The sequence below is a fragment of the Zootoca vivipara genome, chromosome 2, assembly GCF_965207765.1.
Source record: "Zootoca vivipara chromosome 2, rZooViv2.hap1.1, whole genome shotgun sequence".
NCBI lineage: Eukaryota > Metazoa > Chordata > Lepidosauria > Squamata > Lacertidae > Zootoca > Zootoca vivipara.
In genome coordinates, this window is record NC_142584.1 from 36,189,811 (window position 1) to 36,202,679 (window position 12,869).

Sequence of the window (12,869 nt, forward strand, 5' to 3'; positions counted from 1 at the left end):
CTTCTCTAAACATAACTTAAATTTCATTTAGAGGAAGATAACACTCTTAACTACAGTGTTTTTAAAAGGCCAATTGAATGATCAAAGAAGATGCCTGATGCCTGAATTACTTTCATTCAGGGCAGAATTAGTCATTTGGTGGTGCACACATGGGTCTAGATATGTTAGTATCTTGACCATAATAGTGTTTAATAAAGGGGGGGGGGAGAAACACTGCCATCCAAAACAGAATGCTTCATCTGATGGTGGATCTGCATGTTTTTATTAAAGAATAACTGCAAGTCAAATATATTCAGCAACATTTACTACCTAAAGAGGGATACGTGGAGGGATAGAAATGGGAAACTGAAACCTGTTGGACCACAAGTCTCATAATCCCTGATCATTGGCCAGGCTGGCTGGACACATCTAGAGGACCACAGGTTTCCCCACTCCTGTCTTAGAGCATTAAAGGGCCATGCTACGACTGCACTATGTGAAGTGCCTCTCAGCTGTAATCAGCTGTGTATATGCAAATAAATGTTAACACACAATTTTTCTCACAGCTGAAGTGATGAGAACTTTACCTGTGTGTGTGTGTGTTCTTGTTGGTTAATCGTTTGAATAATTAAAAGAAACTTGTGCTGCTGAGGCCACCCAGAAGTCTTCAGCTCTCACAACTATGTGATGTAGTTACAGGTAGGTAGCTGTGTTGGTCTGCCATAGTCGAAACAAAATTAAAAAAATTCCTTCCAGTAGCACCTTAGAGACCAACTAAGTTTGTCATTGGTATGAGCTTTCGTATCTGAAGAAGTGTGCATGCACACGAAAGCTCATACCAATGACAAACTTAGTTGGTCTCTAAGGTGCTACTGGAAGGAATTTTTTAAATTTTGTTTCAACTATGTGATGTCTTAGGGAGGGAGAAGGGGGAAGTTTGGGAAACTCCATGAGAGGCACTGCAACTTCTTGGTCTTCCTTAAGCTGAGCATAACCTGTGAAGTCCCTGCTCCAGGACTTGAGCTCCTATGCAGACTGTCTATTCTTGTTTGCTTTCAAGGGGGGGGGGAGGAATTCACTCATTTCTCAGCATTTCTTCCACAGACAACAGGGACATGCTATCTCTGCAATGTAATATGTACACACTCTAGAATGACTGGCATGCGGATATATTTGTTATCACCATTACACAACATAACAGTTTTGTATATGTATGACACACACACACACACACACACACACACACAGGGTTCAGCGGCCCCATTCCTGAATGGCTTTCTTGCAACAGACCCCAGGCATCTCATTCCCTTGACAGCATTAAAATCTCCACTCCATAAAGTCTGTTTCAGAGACCAAATTGCCCCTAATTTACATGCTTCTCTTCACTTTGAAACATAAGACTCCTGATGATAACATCACAAGTGACAGAAGAGGGTATCTGTTATTAATTACAGGGTGGCATGATGGACACGTCAAGCCACAGAGGCCAGCGCAATCTTTTCCCCTGAGTTGCTTGCCTACCATTTCCAGTACAGGCTGGACATAATGCTTTGCATTTAACCATTTCGCTAAGGGGAAATCCCTTTAAATAGTGCCACCAATTAAGATCGGGAAGGGCAGAGTGGCTCAAAGGAAGTCGATCAGCTCAGCTGTGACAGATTTATATTCTCATGAGCAAGAACTCGATATGTTTTCAGGGATGTAAGTACAGGGAGAAGCCAGGGATACCCACAGCTCAGCCACTCTCAAGGAACAGAGTATATATTCAAGGTCACTAAATACAGTATTGTTATCCCTGTTTATGCATATTCCAGTTGGCTAAAGTGGTCACTTTTCTTAAACTTGTGGGCATTAGCATCTGAAAATGTGGACACAAACGCGGTAGTTATTCAAGATCAATTAATTTGGAATAAAAGGATGTAATGTTGAGTGTGTGGCATGTATATGTGGCCCATAATCTCTATTAGTAATTATATCCTGGCAGTGAAATATGGTCCCAGCACTTGTAGGGAGGACATTTGCAAGGAAATTGTTTTTTTAAGGAAAGTTTAGGGTGGCAATAAACACTGTCTTCTCAAAATAGATTTTCCACTTCTGTAAGGTAATCAGTTCTTGTTTACTTTTAAATACGCCTAATTAGGATGTTTGTGTGTGTGCATGCATCTGCTATTCAGATATACTGGTATTTTCTTCATAGCTTACGTTCCCAGACATTTAAATGACTTAACTTCTAAGCAGAGGTGACAACTCTACTTTGCATCCCATGGTGTGGGCAGGTCACCTTTGGCCTTTCAACAGCAATACCTGGGGCTGTTGATTTGACCTGGACAAACTTTTGGTACATAGCTGTCAAGTTCTCCTTTTTTAAAAAGGAAAATTTCCTTATGCTGAATAGGCTTCCTTGCGAGAAAAGGGAAAACTTGACAGCTATGTTCTGGTACCTTTAGAAGCCAAGCAGCATAGAATTGAACTGGGATGAAAAGTGCTTGAGTAAGAAGCATGGTAAGAGAGCAGATGAGGATGGGAAGATTTAGTTGCCCTTACCTTGTAAAAAAATCGAACTCCCATTTCTATGCATTGTAGAGCAACTGCCAGGGACTGGCTGGATGATGAGAAGGGGGGGGGCAGCACCAGTTGGGCAACCCCCTAGGGAAGTCCCAGAGGAGGAAGTCTCAGACCCTGGGGATTGGTAGTAGGACACTGAGTTCAGGCCAGAGCGTGAAGAGAGGGGGAGAAGAATGGTTGGGTGCTGAAGAGGCAACAGACTTTAGTGAGCAAAAAGAGACAGGTGCAGAAAGCAGTTCAGACTCAGCAGAGGTTGCAGAAGCATCCACGGAGTTTGCCTTTCCTACTATAGTAAGCTCCCCACCCCAGTTGTCTTTAAGGACACAGAGAGCTATGTGTGTAGCAGAACAAAGAGCACAAGTTCCCCCCCTCCTCCAACATAGTTTAAGGGTGTTTGGGAAACATCCAGCTGAGGAGGTGGGTACTGTCAGTCCTGGCAACTGTTTCATAGGGACCAGTCCTGTTTCCTTGAATAAAGAGTTAACTTTTCTGCTTGTTTTTGCATCTTGAGGGCCGACCTGCATTGGAACCAGCCCTGACAGCAACCTGTCTACAAACAATCCATAATTACTCAGGGAATTCTTTATTAGGCGCTTCTAGATAGTTGCTATGTTGGAGTGGGAATCACATACAGTACAGGCAAATCCAGGGTATGCAATTAAAGCCCATCTCGAGCTCTTGTACAACAAATCTAGGTTCCCCCAAAGACTGGACTTTTTGTGATAAAGAAAGTGAAGTGGAAATGTAGTGGAAAGTGTGGGATAACTCTCTCTTTGATGGAGCATCATCTAACCTCCCCACAAACAAATGAGAATGGATACTCATGAAATAGCCAATGTTGTCTAACTTATCTGCAAACAAATCAATGTTCAATAAGCAGGTCACCTGGAAGTTCATATGAACCACCCACCATGTGCTTAGATTTAAAGTTATTTCATTGCTTTTCTATATGCACTAGAGGTTTATTGCGTAATATTCTCCTGAATGTTTAGCGTCTTTGCCTGACTCTGCATTATGCACCTGGCTTAATGTAAATAGAATAAACAGGTGGCAGAGAAACAGTCTTATCCACAGAACACACTAGGCTTCAAAAGGAAATAACACTGAAATCCTGTATGTCATGCCGCTGCTATTCCTTTAGTACACATGTTTTGGATCAAATCCCCTGCCAAGATGGCAGGGACAAAGCATTCTGTCAAGAAATGGTAGGTTATATATCTGAGGTAGCAAGAAATTCTTTAGTGACTGGTACAGGAACTCCGCCAGTAGGCCCATTGAAGCCAGTGAGGTTCACTGTATTAGCTTCAACCCCATGGTGAAGCAGTGTGGGGGGTGAAACATTACAGAGGACGATCTGGTAAATTATCAACTGTGTTCAAGAAAGTCTTTGGACATGAAGAGGAAGGAGGGGGATGATTTATATGTCCCTAGTTTATCTCTGACACAAGCTTCAATAGCCTGAACTGCTTTTTGAATTTATAGCCCTGTCATCACAAACTTAATGGTGTTGCAGGACATGTGGCTGAACATGGTTGTCGGTTTGTAAGCCTGAACCAATTGGATCCTTGGTCAGTTAATGTGGCATCTGGCCCAATGTACACCCCAAAGATATTTTGACCCATACCAGAGTAAGCTTGAAAATCACATTGTTGTAGAAAGCTCAAGTCCAACATCAACATTCTCCCCATTCATTTTCACTATTTTTTGACTCAGACAGAAAATTTAGGGGGGGGAATAGACACCCCTGTGTTTCATAAAAGTCCAGGCAAGAGTCTCTGCTCTGTCCCTGGTTAAATAATTTCAAATATCAAAAGAAATGATTTTATTTTTGAATATGCTCAAGAAATCAAACTACTCAGCTAATTTGTTTACTTTAGCAGGAAGCAGATAAAAAGTGCTGGAGATATTATTATAAACCATCAAGACCTCAAGGCCTTGAAAGATTATGCTTTCTTTGCTATCATAATTTACAACCTCCTAGAAAATCTTTGTTCCTTGGAATGATCTGTAGGAATTTCCATGATTCCTACTCCCCTGAAGTAATGTGAGACTGTCTGTAAGGAGAAAAGGAGATTAAAGACTCCTAAATCCCTTCCATATATTATGGAGCATAATTTGTCTAATCTCCAAGCAATCACCACTCACTTTTTCTGGGCTGAGTTTATACAGACAATAGCTTATTTCCACCATTAGTGGGGTTGAGCTATGGAGTAAAAGTTTAAAGGAGGAAGAGATCACTTGAAAGCAGGAAGGTTGTTAAGTGACGGGCAGATCCAATTCCTGGAACACAGCCCAGGCAAAAGTGGGTACAGCGTGGGCTTTCTTCCCACTAAAATGCCTCCTTGGTGCAGTTACATAAATGTTAGGAACAGGAAAAAGAAAACAAAAGAGAAAGAAAAACTCAATCTCTAAATTGCTGTTTTGAGATACTTTATTAACCCTTCTTCTTCACAAATTGTACAAAGTGCTTAAAATTTGAGCAGGTTTAAAGGAAATGTGATTTTGTCAGTGTTTCATGACGCAAATGTTGTATTTGAAAAGATGCGCAAAGCTACAATATTTGCCTTTGAATTTGCCACAATGCACCATATTAATGGCTTAAAAGGAAGAACAGAACCACCAAACCTGAAAGCATTCACAGTAAGCAGTAATAATATCCAGGGCTATATAAAAATGATGACCTTACAGAAATGGCCTATAGAGTTGATAACTGCAAAACAGACAGAAGTGCTTTTAGACAAGATGAGAGCATTTCTGCCCTCATCCTTGGTCTTGGTCTTCCCTGGTGTTGCCTTTTGGCCTTTACCTACTAGGCAGCAGAGCCCACTGGAATTCTCTGAGGCAGTGGTTCCCAACAGGTGGTCCGCGGACCCCCAGGGGTCCACGAGCTATGCCAGAGGGGTCCGCAAGATGCTATTAGAATAAAAAAATATATTAAATATATTTCGTATGATAACAGAGTTTTTGTTTTGGCCGCATCCTGCATGAGCAGAGTCTAGCGCAAAACTAGAATTAGATAGAGGCAGTAGTTCTGCTGTATGCCGTTAGGTGGTGCTTTACAAACACTACTGTTTTGCAAAGAGGCAGCGCGCACATTCTACTAACGCTCACCTCCCCAAGATGCTTTGCGCGTGTCGGCTTCATTTGTGCGCTACTGCGCAGGTAACCCTGTCTTCTCCATTCCCCTTCCTCCTCCCTGGCGCATGCTGCCTCTTTGCAAAACAGTAGTGTTTGTAAACAAAGCGTTGTTTTTCGCGGAAGCTACAGTTCACGTAGTTAAAAATGGACCGTTGGTTTAAAAGTGGTTCATTAAAACGACAAAGGCCTACAGATGAAGAGGAAGATAATGCATTTGATGTTCAAGCAAGTAAGTCAGTGACTCTCGAACCGATCTTGTCAGTGTCCATTGAACCTAAATCGTTGGAGTCCCTTGAACCTAACCCTTCCAAGATCAGTGTTAAGCTTACTGGAAAAATTAGATTAGGAATTAGGAATTAGATTTAGGATTAGGAATTAATGGGGGTCCTTGTCACAATAGCGGCTCGATGAGGGGTCCTCGAGAAAATTTTGTTGGGAACCCCTGCTCTGAGGCAAGGGAGAGGCCATGAGCAGCTGGGACTCAGCCCTTGATGGAGAACCAAGTCTTCAACAATAGACATTGAAAACAAGGCTGAAATGTATTTCTTCAAATGCCAGCAGCCACAAACATCTGCTGCCATGACAGCATTAAGGGCCTGAAAGTGTGAAGTATTAACATCATTAAATGCATATTGGATAATTAAAGATAGGGTTTTATTGAACTTTCTCATGTCTCTCCAGTTTGGGAAATGTGGAAAGGGCGTGGCGATCATACTACTACCACCGAGAGAAAACTTCACTTTGTGCCAAATTTTGGGTGTTCGTTTTAAAAAAGATGTTCCCAGGCTGGCTGGATAAACTACAGTTTTATTATTATTTACACCTTCATTCCAGGGTAGTATGCATGACTTGCTCTACATGTTATCTTAACAACAACCCTGGGACTGGATCCAGATGAACATCGTAACCGAGTGGAGATTTGAACCCTGGGATCTCCAGTCCTAGTCAAGCACTCTCTAGCTCAGCAGGTTGGGTGACATGGACTCCAAGGGCTGCGTCCACAGCCTAATTTCAAGCAAGTGGCAAGGAAGAGGGAAAGGGATGGAGAAAGGGGTGGCAGAAAGAGAAAGGGGGCAGCTCACCCACTTGTTGCTGCACCCACATTTGACTCTGGCCCTGCCCATCCTGGTTCCAGCTCTACATACCACTGCTATGCACACCCAAAATAATACCACCCCCATGCTGGCGCTCAATTATTTAAAGTGCATCTATTTATCTATGCTGCATCTGTTCCCATCCTAAATAAGTACTTTTTCCTTGGGAAAAAGTACCGTAGGTGCATTTTAAACTTTACAGCCAGAAGACAGAAGAGAAGAAGAAGAAGAAGAGGAGGAGGAGGAGGAGGAGGAGTAGTAGTTTGGATTTGATATACCACTTTATCACTACCCCAAGGAGTCTCAAAGCGGCTAACAATCTCCTTTCCCTTCCTCCCCCATAACAAACACTCTGTGAGGTGAGTGAGGCTGAGAGACTTCAGAGAAGTGTGACTAGCCCAAGGTCACCCAGCAGCTGCATGTGGAGGAGCAGGGAATCGAACCCGGTTCACCAGGTTACGAGTTCACTGCTCTTAACCACTACACCACAGTGGCTTTCAAGCAGCTATGTAGAATTTTCAACCTGTACAGGTCCTGAAATTGCCTGTAGCAGTCATGAAGCCAGGTCGGAGCAGCAGCTGAGCAAGTTGATCGGGTGCTTGGGGCGGTGTGTATGCCCTGTACTCAGGGGCGGTGTCAGCCGGGGGAGGATGCTCCACAGGGCCTCCAAGGAGTCTGCCTGCCTCCTCCCACTCAGCCACCCTACAGCTGAGGGGGAGGCAGCAGGCGGACTGTTTGGGGCAGCACGGAGCCTGCGGGCACCAAGCCACGGTGTCACTCCCAGGAGAGACGCGTGGCTCGGGTGTGCTGCAAGCCCTGCAGTGAGTGCTGCCCGGCATTTTGTCACCCCCCCAGTGGTGACACCCAGGGCAGCCCGCACCTACCGCACTCCCCTTCCTCCGCCCCTGGGTGGGGGCCCAAGTTGGACTAAATGCAGCTCGTGTGAACTGTGGGAGATCATGCATAAGTCCAGCAGAATTCAGCCCTTAACCCTGGCCTGCTTGCTGAAAGGATGTTTCTTTGCTCTTCCACTTTGGTCATCTTGATGGATGACCCTGTATTGAGATGGATGAGCTTATTGAATGTCTGGCTGGTGCTTACTGAAGATTTTTTTAAAAAAATCAGCAGACTTTTAATTGAATTGTGCTTTTTATAGTTTTAACTCCTTTTTAGTTTTGTTCTATTGAGTCTCTTGTATGCTGCTTGGAGATGACAACAATAACACGATATGTAAATTGTTGAAATAATAAATAAGCATGTTCTGACAAGACAGAATCCTGACAAGACAGAAGTACTGTTTGTGGGGTACAGGAGGTGGGCGGGTGTGGAGGACTCCCTGGTCCTGAATGGGGTAACTGTGCCCCTGAAAGACCAGGTGCTTAGCCTGGGAGTCATTTTAGACTCACAGCTGTCCATGGAGGCACAGGTCAACTCTGTGTCCAAGGCAGCCGTTTATCAGCTCCATCTGGTACGCAGGCTGAGTCCCTACCTGCCCACTGACTGTCTCTCCAGAGTGGTGCATGCTCTAGTTATCTCTCGCTTGGACTACTGCAATGCGCTCTACGTGGGGCTACCTTTGAAGGTGACCCGGAAACTACAACTAATCCAGAATGCGGCAGCTAGACTGGTGACTGGGAGCGGCCGCCGAGCCCACATAACACCGGTCCTGAAAGACCTACATTGGCTCCCAGTACGTTTCCGAGCACAATTCAAAGTGTTGGTGTTGCCCTTTAAAGCCCTAAATGGCCTCGGTCCGGTATACCTGAAGGAGCGTCTCCACCCCCATCGTTCTGCCCGGACACTGAGGTCCAGCTCCAAGGCCTTCTGGCGGTTCCCTCACTACGAGAAGCCAAGTTACAAGGAACCAGGCAGAGGGCCTTCTCGGTAGTGGCACCCACCTTGTGGAATGCCCTCCCACTAGAGCTCAAAGAGAATAACAATTACCAGACCTTTAGAAGGCATCTCAAGACAGCCCTGTTTAGGGAAGCTTTTAATGTTTGATGGATTTCTGTATTTTAATGTTTGATGGATTTCTGTATTTTAGAATTTCTGTTTTGTTGGAAGCCGCCCAGAGTGGCTGGGGGAACCCGGCCAGATGGGCAGGGTATAAATAATAATAAATAATAATAATAATAATAATAATTATTCTGCCCTAAGATATCCCTGGCTGAATCCTATCACTCTATTTTGGCTGTCTTGCCCCAGTCTAGCCTAGTACAGCAGAGCTTGCTGTTCACAAGCAAATAATACACCATAGCACCGGGTGAAGGAATCTTTTTTGGTCTCACTGTGCCTACAGACTCATTGGTATCTATTAGACTCTGAAAATGAAAGGAATAAAGGTAAACTGTTTAACTTGTAAGATGATTAGACAGCATACAAATAGCTTGGCGGGTGTGTATTCTTGATTCCCTTAACATCAGCACATGTCTTAAACAACACCATGGAAACCAGTAGTGATTGCTGTCTGTCCCCATGGAAACTTTGTCTCATGATGTCACTTTTTCCATTAAGGCAAAGAAACCAGTGGAAAGTTGATGCAGTGGTCAGCATCTGCAATGAGCCGAAGCTTTTAAGCCTAAGACTCCTGGTGTCAGAAGTAAATTAAAACTGAGTAAAGAATGAGGATAAGATTGCAGCCTTCGCAGCCTGGGATCACACCCTGAATCAATGGGGGCTCTCAAACCCTCTGGGACAGCTTTGTTGCAACTCCTAAATCTGACAGATAGCTCCATGGTAAGCAAATAAAAGGCAAGGATCTATAAGGAAATAATTGCACTGAACCCAGAGTCAAATTAGAAGACGGAATTGTTGGCTGTGTCAATAACAGAGGAGCAAAGCCTGAGAAAAGCTATAAAAAAAGCAAACAGAATGAACTCTGACCCTGCTAAGAAAATATAACAAAAAATGACAGGTCTAAATTGGACTTCCCCAGTTGGGCAGACTTCTGTATGGAAACCCAACTGGGTCAACCCCATTTTGTTGCACCCTCCCAACACCCTCCTCTACATTATATGGTAAAGGAATAAAGGAATGCAGACCTTGAAAGTTTATGCTGAAAGGCAGGATAAACACATTTTAAATGAACATACAAATAGAACTAAAAATGCTTTAATTTGCTTTCAGGACCACCGCTCTAAAGAGTAGCTCTTTTGAGTTCCAGCTTAGTGAAATATGAATTTACGCCAGGGCTGAGGAACCAGTGGGCCTCCAGATTAGCTGGACTAACTTCCATCAGCTTTGACCAGCTCGATTAATGGTCATAGATAGGAATTGTAGTCCAGTATCTGGAGTTCCACTGGTTCCCAATCCCTGAGTTAAATCCATGTGACTTAAGCAGGTGCTTAAAAGTACAAACATTTATGAAGTACTTCACAGAGCTTAGCTGAAACAGTTTCTGAAGCAATACTGTCAAGGGAACTTCTAAAGACATAGCAGTTATCTAAGGTCTTTCCCCAGAGACTTCTCACTGGTGGTGTGGGGAAAACGTTTTACTATACATGCTTTGTGTCTTATTCAGTGCGATGTGTCCAAGTAAATGTATGGCTCTTAATCAGAGTTGCTAGTTTTGGTTTGCTTTATTTCAAGACGTCTATGTCTGGATGCAGATGATTATAGCCATCAAGTAAACCTAAGGATGATGAATCCTGCTGTACAGTTAAGCCACAGTGAGAGGGAGAGAGAGAAAAATGAACGTTGTGAGAAGCCTTTGCTTGAATGGCTTTTCAGACACCGAATCTTTGGAGGAGGCTTAGTTTCTGAATGCTTCACTGGAGTCTTGTGGCCGCCTTCAGGATTGCTTAATATGTGAGGAAATGTCCTCTGCAAGTATCCCTGCCGAGGAGGAACTGGGATTATCGGAAGAAGCTGTGTAACTGACACCGGGTACGACAACTGCAAAACTGTTCTCATTAGGATTGTTTGTTGACTGCAGTGAACTGTGTGTCACGCTGAAAGGGGATACTGCTGGGACCTAAGCCGTCTCCTTCTGACTCTATCCTCCTATACAGAACTCCAAAGAGGAGGGGGAGCCATGGGACATATTTTACTTACACAAATGGAGGACCAAAAGCAGGCAAGGATTAAAGGAACATCCCTAGCTGTCCACCATGTCCTCTGAATCCTCAGCGTCTTGTTTTTCAGAAGGAAGTCCCACCGAGTTACCAGTAAGTGCATATAGGATTTCACATAACCCATTAATTCATTAACCAAATGTAAATGAAGCTGCATATTACGGAGACCTCAAGGCAGGTGCTTTTCTTGAGATACTGAAGGAAGTGTGAGATGACTTATAACTGAATAAACACAAGTTACTCTTCATCATTGGAAAGCTATCATTGATATTATATTTTCCATTCCCTGTCACCGTGACTTAAAATAGCCTGGAGTTCTGCAGCTAAGTCAATTTCCCCTTCAATTTCCCATTGCTTTCCTTTTTGGAAGTTCAGTCAAAACACTCAGCAATGGAGAATTTTAAATGCACATGCATGGAAAGGAATTAAAATATGCAAATAAAAAATGGAGGAAGATGGGTTAGGAGGCTTCCATTTTTCGTGTTTGTATGTGGTCCAGCTCTTCACAGCCAGAACATTGGCTGCAGTGAAGCAAATATATCTCAGAGACAGGGAAATGGGAAAGCCCAGTGCTGCCGAACCCTTGTGTAAAAAAAAAAATGTCATGGGCATATCTTCAAGATAGGTTATCAGATGATGTCATGTTCCATGTTCCCAACATGTTTACTCAGGTTGGAATTCATAAAGCACAGAGCAGGACCTTTCTAATAGTAGCCCCTACTATCTGAAAAAAAACCCACTATTGGGAAATTTGGCTGACTACCACCTTATTAATTTCACCCAGTATCAACAACAACTAAGATGGAAGTAGATTTAGTGGAAACTCCACTGTTGCTGACTTTTCTGTTATCAGTCTTGTTTTAAAGATGAATTGTTTTAGTAGTGTGCTGCTTTGACCATTTTAACTCAAAAGTGTTACACATATAAATATATACAAATTATATGCAAATGTATATAAATAGATACAAATTAAAATGAATGTGGGACAGCTTCTTATGCCCACATGTTGGGCACCCAGTACAAGGGGAGAGAGGCAATAATGTTCATCACATACCATTTCAGAGCTGGCCCTGCCAATCCATTCAGCTTTGAGGTCTTCAGAGTCTATTTTTTCCAGTACATCTCTTCTTCTTCTTCTTTTAAAAAAAATATATTTATTGAAAATTTTCTGGTTACATGTATAGGTAGCATTCATTGTTCATTATACACATATCACATGTGGCGCTAAACAAATAAAGAAAAGCAAAAAGATGAAAAAAGAAAAGACAAAAAAATAGAAAAACAGAAAAAGTAAAAAGTTTTTTTAAAAAAGAAAAAAGAAAAAAAGAAAAAAGTCTTATTTTTTATCACTTATTAATGACTTTGACTTCCCCGTCCCTCTCTCCCTGAGTCTAATTTGGACCCCAATTATACAGCCTTCACAATATAAATTTTTAAAATCCCTACCTATAAATCCGACATTTATTAATCTTAATTCAACATTATTCATATTTTATTTATACTATATCACTCTATCCTTGACATTCTATTTTCCAATTACTCTTATATTTAACTTCATATTTTTAATCCCTTTAGCCTGTAATTTCCCCCCACAAGTACTCCATACCTTCCATTCCAAAAAAACTATTTCATCGTTCATTCCCCTGGTTGGCAAGTCCCAAGATGCATAGACAAGTTCCTTTCAAACATTTCCAGTTCTAGACCGTCTCAATCCGTCCACTTGTTACCATCACCCCTACTTTCACCCCACACCAGCTTTGACCCAATCCAGCCCACACCATTCCCTCACCACACACTGCTGCCTATCCAATTCCCTACTCCATACCCACCGCCGCCCTTCCTTTTGTTTCCTATACAGATTTCCCCCCTGTTTCTCTCCCCAAATATCCAATTTGTTTCCTGGATTGTGCTTCCCCTCTCTCACTGGAGAGGCAACCTTCCTGGTCTTCTCCTCAGGAGCCCCTAGTATCGTATTTTTCCAGTACATCTCTAGGCATTCTTCACAGCATGCAGTTAGTTC

The 12,869-nt window shown here is 42.9% G+C and overlaps 1 long non-coding RNA gene across 1 annotated transcript in view; it reads right to left on the bottom strand.

Moving 5' to 3' along the window:
* Nucleotides 1-12,869, bottom strand: part of LOC148686812 (uncharacterized) — a 60,068-nt gene that overhangs the window by 1,970 nt on the left and 45,229 nt on the right. The window contains exon 3 of the long non-coding RNA XR_015948059.1: nt 11,904-11,982. This is a non-coding gene — a long non-coding RNA (uncharacterized LOC148686812). The remainder of the gene's footprint in view (nt 1-11,903; nt 11,983-12,869) is intronic.